Source organism: Limulus polyphemus, unplaced genomic scaffold (assembly GCF_000517525.1).
Source record: "Limulus polyphemus unplaced genomic scaffold, Limulus_polyphemus-2.1.2 Scaffold2740, whole genome shotgun sequence".
NCBI lineage: Eukaryota > Metazoa > Arthropoda > Merostomata > Xiphosura > Limulidae > Limulus > Limulus polyphemus.
In genome coordinates, this window is record NW_013668350.1 from 33,630 (window position 1) to 41,123 (window position 7,494).

The following is a 7,494-nucleotide window of genomic DNA, read 5'->3' on the forward strand; positions in this document are numbered from 1 at the left end:
TTTGTAGTTGTAGCGACTTTGCGAAATTTTGAGTTCTTTTCACAAAATAATATACAAGGTCGTACTTCAGAAGAAAAAAAGATCGAATTTCTTAAATCAATTTAATCACATTTCTGATGTAGTGAGAACTCTTCGAGTAGGTAAAGTTTCGTAGGAAGTTAGAAGAGAAGTAGCCTACTGTTGTGGTCTAATTCTCAGTTGTGGCAGTAGAAGACCGTTGTAAAGGCCAGAAAGTAATAAGTTATAAAATAGTAGAACACCGTTGTAAAGGCCAGAAAGTAATAAGTTTAAAATAAGTGGATGATCTAAAAACATGGAAAAAAACCTGGTTCTTTAGCGCGCAATTCAGCTTTGTAGTTGTAGCGACTTTACGAAATTTTGAGTGCTTTTCACAAAATAATATACAAGGTCGTACTTCAGAAGAAAAAAAATTCGAATTTCATAAATCAATTTAATCACATTTTGAAATTTAAAATTCCTGTAGAAACAAAATTAGATGCATTGCGTTTGCTGAAATGTATTATTTAAAACGCGAGTGTTTCAGCACTCTTGGGATTTGTCAAAATTAAGCCTTCATGTGACATACATATATATATATATGATTATACAGTTGATGAAAGTTAACAAATGGCACATATTACATTTTAAATGTACAAACAAAATCGGTAAAACAATACCGGTGATGATCATTTAAAGTACTGAATTATCTTTAGATAACAAAATAGGGAAACATTACAGAGAAATTCAAAACGTTCAGTTGTTCGGTGATCACTCCTTATTTCTCGAAGGAGTTTGAATTAAGTGTTGGGAAATAACAAAAAGAAAGCAGAAATTGGCCATATTATTAGAATTTGTTCGGAACGATGATGATCACGTGTTGCAAGATTGCCATTACTTGTAGAAACTTACAACAGCACAAACACTCTCACCCACCCCAAAATATTTCAAGTTACAAAGTCTAAGTTCAATTGTTTTTTACAAATCATTTTATATGGAATGAAAGTCTGTATATTTTCGCTCCGAAAAGAAGATTTTTCTCTAGAGGTTCAAACATTCAGCAAATAAAAACACACTTTTTTATTCTAGAGATATTGTTGTGTTTTGATCTAAGCATGGTCATTACAGTATAAAGACGCCATCTTCAGTTAAGACATGCAGCATTTTTACGAAATGTGTCGAAAGAAAAATAGTCGCCGAACGTAATCCAATAAAACATCCATTTTGTAGATTACATGAACATCCTTGAAGGTGACTCTTATGTTAAGATCGCTAGCACAGACTTTCGTCAGTTTCACAGATTAAACAGTATGTTTTTAATCTAAAGATCTGCAACTAAATATCGTTCTGGGAGATTAAACAATATTTACACTAATCTGGAGACAAAAATACTAAATAACCCACTGGGGAACTGAAAAAAAGCGTTTTAACCTGGAGATACGTTACCAAGCATCATACTGGAAGACGAAACAATAGACACACTAATCTGGAGACAAAAGTAGTAAATATCATATTGGGGAAATAAACAATATGAAGGACAATCTGAATATACTATATTAAATATCATACTGGAAGACGAAACAATAGACACACTAATCTGGAGACAAAGGTATTAAATATCATATTGGAAAAATAAACAATATGAAGTACAGTCTGAATATACTGTAAGAAATATCATACAGGAAGACGAAACAATATACACACTAATCTGGAGACAAAGGTATTAAATATCATATTGGAAAAATAAACAATATGAAGTACAGTCTGAATATACTGTAAGAAATATCATACAGGAAGACGAAACAATATACACACTAATCTGGAGACAAAGGTATTAAATATCATATTGGGGAACTGAACAAGACGAAGGACAGTCTGAGTATACAATAATAAATAACATACAGGAAGATGAAACGATAAATGTGTTAATCTGAGGATACACTACAAAATATCGTTCCGGAAAAACTGAACAATTTGTTCGCTAATTTGAAAATACACTACTATTTCTCATGCTGTAAATGTACTTTATAAAAACAAATACAAGAAACACAACGTCTCATATATTTTCTAAACGTATGTCAGTGTGATATTTGTAATTGTTTGCTTCTTTAAAGTTAATATTTTAAGAAGTGAGACGTTTTCACACTTCATGTCGATATTCTTATTCATCTAGATTCTCGAGGTTTTGCATTAAGATCTTTTCTTTATGTATAACAATAAATCTCCACATTGATTCTGTATATATAAGGAAGGGCGATTGTTTATCTTTTCCTCTTTAACACATCCTTGATAAGAGTAAAAACAGTAGGGTTCTGTTTGTAATTAAGTACAAAGCTGCACAATGGGCTACCTGGGCTCTGCCCACCCACCACGGGTATCGAAACCCGGATTCTAACGTTGTAAGTCCGCAGACATACCGCTGTGTCACTGTGGGGCTAATAGTTGTTTGAAGGTAAGCCCAAAGCTACACGGTGGGCTATCTGTGCTCTGCCCACCACAGGTATCGAAACCCGGATTCTAGGTTGTAAGTCCGCAGACATACCGCTGTGTCACTGTGGGGCTAATAGTTGTTTGAAGGTAAGCCCAAAGCTACACGGTGGGCTATCTGTGCTCTGCCCACCACAGGTATCGAAACCCGGATTCTAGGTTGTAAGTCCGCATACATACCAATGTGCCACTGGGGGGAAACAGTATGGAAAATTAACATTAAAAAATTCAACTGCGCTGTGTTTAGAACATTTTAAGTGAAAATCAAACATTTTAATGCTATCCTTAATATATATGTATATACTGTATATGGATATAATATTATATACTTGTTTATATGTTGAATGGTGATTACTTTCCCAAAATGTGACAAGATTTGTTTTATTACCCATATATGTTCGTTTAAGCTTTAACGAATGCTTTTAAGAAAACAAAAGTAAGTTAAGCCTGGGCCAAAAACGATTCTGTCCGAATTTCTTCTTCAAATGTTTAATTGTTTAGAAACATTACATGATTTGCAGTTGTATTTGAATGTTAACCAGTGTGTTCTAAGTTATCGCGAAGCCTTGATTTTTCTATGGTTGATGCGATTAAGCATTACCTAATTATTTTGATCACCTTCTTGCACAGCTGAAATTAAGTGTTTTTTTATAACAGAAAGACCAACACAGAGGTTCCAGTTATGTTCAATAGGCTGATAACGAGACCCTAATTGTAACCATTAAACTGTATTTTATCTTGAGTTTGTTTGTTTTCAATTTCACCCATAGCTACACGAGGGCTATCTAACCGTCCCTAATTTAGCAGTGAAAGACTAGAGGGAAGGCAGCTAGTCATCACCACCCATCGCCAACTCTTGGGCTACTTTTTTTACCAACGAATAGTTGGATTCACCGTCACATTATAACGCCTCCACTGCTGGTTGAACGGGGATTCGAACCCGCGACCCTCAGATTGCGAGGAAAGCGCCCTAATCATCTGATTCTTTGGACGACAAAGGAAAGCTTTAAAACACGAATTAAATATAATATAAATATTTTTTAGTTCAATAGTAGAGATCGGAAGGATAAGAAAAAAGGAAGTTTACACACTTTCTTGTTTTCATTAGTTCGTGTGTTTAAAAGAAAATTATACAATTACATGAAAACGAGTTTAAGACATGATTGTTAGAAAGTTCCAGAAACTTATTTTTAGCGTACTTAGTTGGTCAAAAGAGAAATGTTTTATATATGATATAAACCACATGTGCATGCATTTATATCAGCAAAACAAAATCATTAGTTGTTATATTTTTATTCGTTGTCTTTATATTGTTGTATCAAGTGGTTTACACGTTTTTGAAGCTGTAAAATGTTCACCTTTTCACACATTTTGCACTTGTGGTATCCAGAAAAGGTCATCATTTAGCACAATTTACACGTATGGCATTCACAGAAGATTAATATTTCACACGTTTTTACTTGTGATAGCTTTAAAAAGACACTGTTTCACACATTTTACACGTACAATATCCATAGGAAGAAATATATTGATTTTATTAAACATACCGTAAAAGGTCATCATTTAAAACAAGCTTTGCTAAGATTAACTAAAAGGCTGTACGAGAATAGAAATTAATTTATTCGTCATTTAAAAACACACACACACAAAATAGATTGGCCATATTTTGTAGGCTTTTGTAAACGTTTTTTTTTTTGTGTGTGTCTAAACGTACATTTTCTATGGCATAACAAAGTTTCCATTACGAAGTGTTTACAGGATTTTGTTTACACAGTCAGACGATTTTTAAGGAAACAATAGATTTTCAGATGACAAATATAATCACTGACTGTCGAGATGGCTCTTTCGTTCTGTACTAAGCAAACCTTTACAAACTGTTGGTTATTTGTGGACTAAACTTGTTTTTGCGAAGACACTTTGGAAATTCGTTAAATTTGATTTCCTATTGTCGTGATGGAAACACATACAGCGCCCTAAAAATAAGGTAAACGTTTTTTCACACACACACACACACATATACTATTATATAATTACATATATGCTTTCTATATGTCCAGAAAGCAAATAAAAAAAATTTATACACTAACTCAAACATTGCTTTCCTTTCTTTTTGAAGTTGTTTACAAGCTAGAAAAAACATAATTAAGTTGTATTTTATTGTTTTTATAAATATTACTGAGCTGAGACTGAAATATCCAAAAAGAACATGAGAACAAAATTGGAATTTTCAAGGAATGCCAAGAACACAATGGAATAGAAACCGTTTTTTTTTTGTTTTTTTTTTTTTGGAAAGGAACCTCTTTTATTCGCAAGAGTCGCAGATGAAGCCCAACAACTAAGATTCTTGACAACGTACTTGACAACGTAGGACAAATAATGTACAAATGTACAACGTTCCACATGTGTATCTCTCTTTGTATTCTCCAACAACCGTTATCTGAAATGATGGAACATAACAAACATCATAGCTTCATAATTTTATGTTATCAAACATACTTTTTAATGTTTGTAGATCAAAAACCAATAACAATCTATTACTAGATGTACTTCCGCAGGATCCACGAAAGTGCCCCGTTTCAAGAGTAAATAAAACCAAAATTAGGTGTAACAAATATTTTTATTTTTTGCTTTTGAAGTTCATATGTCATGCTGTGTTGTAGCCTAAAGATTGCATAATTCCTCTCGTGATTCATGGCATGCGCACGTTTTACTCACGTCAAAACAGTACAAGTTGCAACGTTAGGCGTCCTTTATGTGACGTCATTTGAGAGTCTACTGACTGACTGAGAGACAACGCACAACTGTATAGCGGTGCAAGTGGTTAAAGTAGATTACCTCTCCAGGCGGCCTTCTTCCCCCCTTCGGAGAAAAAACATACAGTTTTATTACAAATCAAATATTTGCGCACAAAAGGCACAATAACAATTGAAATTCCTTCTCATTGCAAAATAATCAGCCTCGGTGTCCAACTTATTAAATGTATATTCACATTTAAAAATTAACAACATGTAATCAGACGACTAGCAATTATAATTTCAGGAAGAGACTATTCACAGAGCTAGTTTAATTAAGTTGTGGCGTTAATCTATTGATCAGGAAAGTTTCTTTTATGCAAAGACTTCTTTCGTCAATAGTCTATGAAAGAATCTTAAAGGCCGTCCAATGTATCACCAAGTCGCAATCACGAGTAGCGTGGTCTCTTGTGCAAGATTTGTTTCCAGCTAGCGGACTTGCATGTTCATTCACACGTGTTTTAAGCCACCTGGTGGTAAATCCAATATAACTGGAAATGCGGCAAGAGCATTTAAATCCACAAACAGCTTCAGTGAAGATATTGTATCTTTAAACCTGAAAACAAATTGGTTTATATATTCAGGTTTAAAATTCATTGTAAATCTATTGTAAATAGACTCACGAGAATGTTGACATGGCTGTTTGTTCATCAAAAATGCATGCCCGCCAATACATGACGTCCCCAGGTGGCACAGCGGTAATTCTACGGTTTGTTTGTTATGGATTTCGCGCAAAGCTACCTGCGCTAGACGTCCCTAATTTAGCAGTGTAAAACTAGAGGGAAGGCAGCTAGTCATCACCACCCACCGTCAACTCTTGGGCTACTCTTTTACCCACGAATAGTGGGATTCACCGTCACATTATAACGTCCCCACGGCTGAAAGGGTGAGCATGTTTGGTGTGACGGGGATTCGAATCCGCGACCCGCAGATTGCGAGTCGAGCGCCCTAACCACCTGGCCATGCCGGGCCCAACTCTACGGACGTATATAACTAAAGTCCAGGGTTCGATTCTCTGCGGTAGATGCAGCAAATGGCCCAATGTGGCTTTGTTCAACAACAAACAAATAAATCAAGCAGTTTCATGTTTATATATATATATACCCAAATTTGAAACAATAGGTCTACCAGGACAACCTTCTTTGGAGACTTTTGGAATGCCGTGGATGACAATCTGATTGATTTTATTTTTAAATATTTACTCTGAGTAAATAAATTATAATTTTTTAATGTTAACAAATACCTCTGCATTTTAGTTTATCTGATTTTTGTAGGATCCATTTGTAATTTCGTAAATTTATTGATATCATTAAATAGTTTCTCAGCTCCTAGACTGTAATCAGATTTGTTAAGAATATCCATACTGTATCATATATCAGGTTTCATTATAGTAATATTTTCATTCTTGCTTAAGTTAAATTTCTCGCGGCTTCAAGTTTATCTTAACTAATATTAGCGTATTTCAAGCCACGGCTATAATTTTTAAAGGCAAATGAAACAATACCACTAACTTGAGTACTAATATTATCAAAAGATTCAAAATTATTAGGCTAACTTTTTTGTTTAGAGACTTGCTGTAATAACCGTTCAAATGACAAGAGAAATGTTCAAATTTGAGTTTCAACTCTATTCCAATATTCCTTTACTATTGTCTGCTACTTACGAAGCATTTAGTAAAGACCTTGATTCATCGTGCTTATAAGATCACTAGTGCGTATCAACATTTACATAAAGACATTTAAAATACCAAGAATGTTGTAAAGAAAAATTGCTTCGTAAAAACATCATTGAAACATCATAGTTGGCTATTTGGGCGAAGTCAGTGTCTCTATACAACTAAGTTGTAATGTTCCAAACCAACTATTTAAACTTTTTCGTAAAGTTTATCCACAGATATATTTGAGAATTATTTTTAAGTCTCAATTTAGATTAATTTTTTTAGGTTCAAAGATAGAATAACGCCACTGATAACATATAATGTTTATGAATTTAAATCTCCTAGATGTAATTATAGATACTAGCAGAGACCCGCAAAACATTTCCTGCCAAATTAGTATCTTTATCGTAACAGTGCTTCTTTAAATATAACATTTCTAGCACAATACAAACAAATTGTAATCGTAGACAACGAAATGTGTAAATCCACTTGTGTATAGGCCGTACTTTATAAAACTTTAACTTAGGTTAGGCCTAAATTCGATAAAGAGATAAATTAATA

General features: G+C 33.8%; 1 protein-coding gene across 1 annotated transcript in view; it reads right to left on the reverse strand.

Moving 5' to 3' along the window:
* Window positions 1–6,156: 6,156 nt before the first annotated feature.
* The window catches only part of LOC106467790 (glycine receptor subunit alpha-2-like), a 46,872-nt gene continuing 45,534 nt past the window's right edge, over window positions 6,157–7,494 (reverse strand). Inside the window, exon 9 of the transcript XR_002612467.1 lies at window positions 6,157–6,232. The gene's annotated coding sequence lies outside the window, so the exon portion shown is untranslated. The remainder of the gene's footprint in view (window positions 6,233–7,494) is intronic.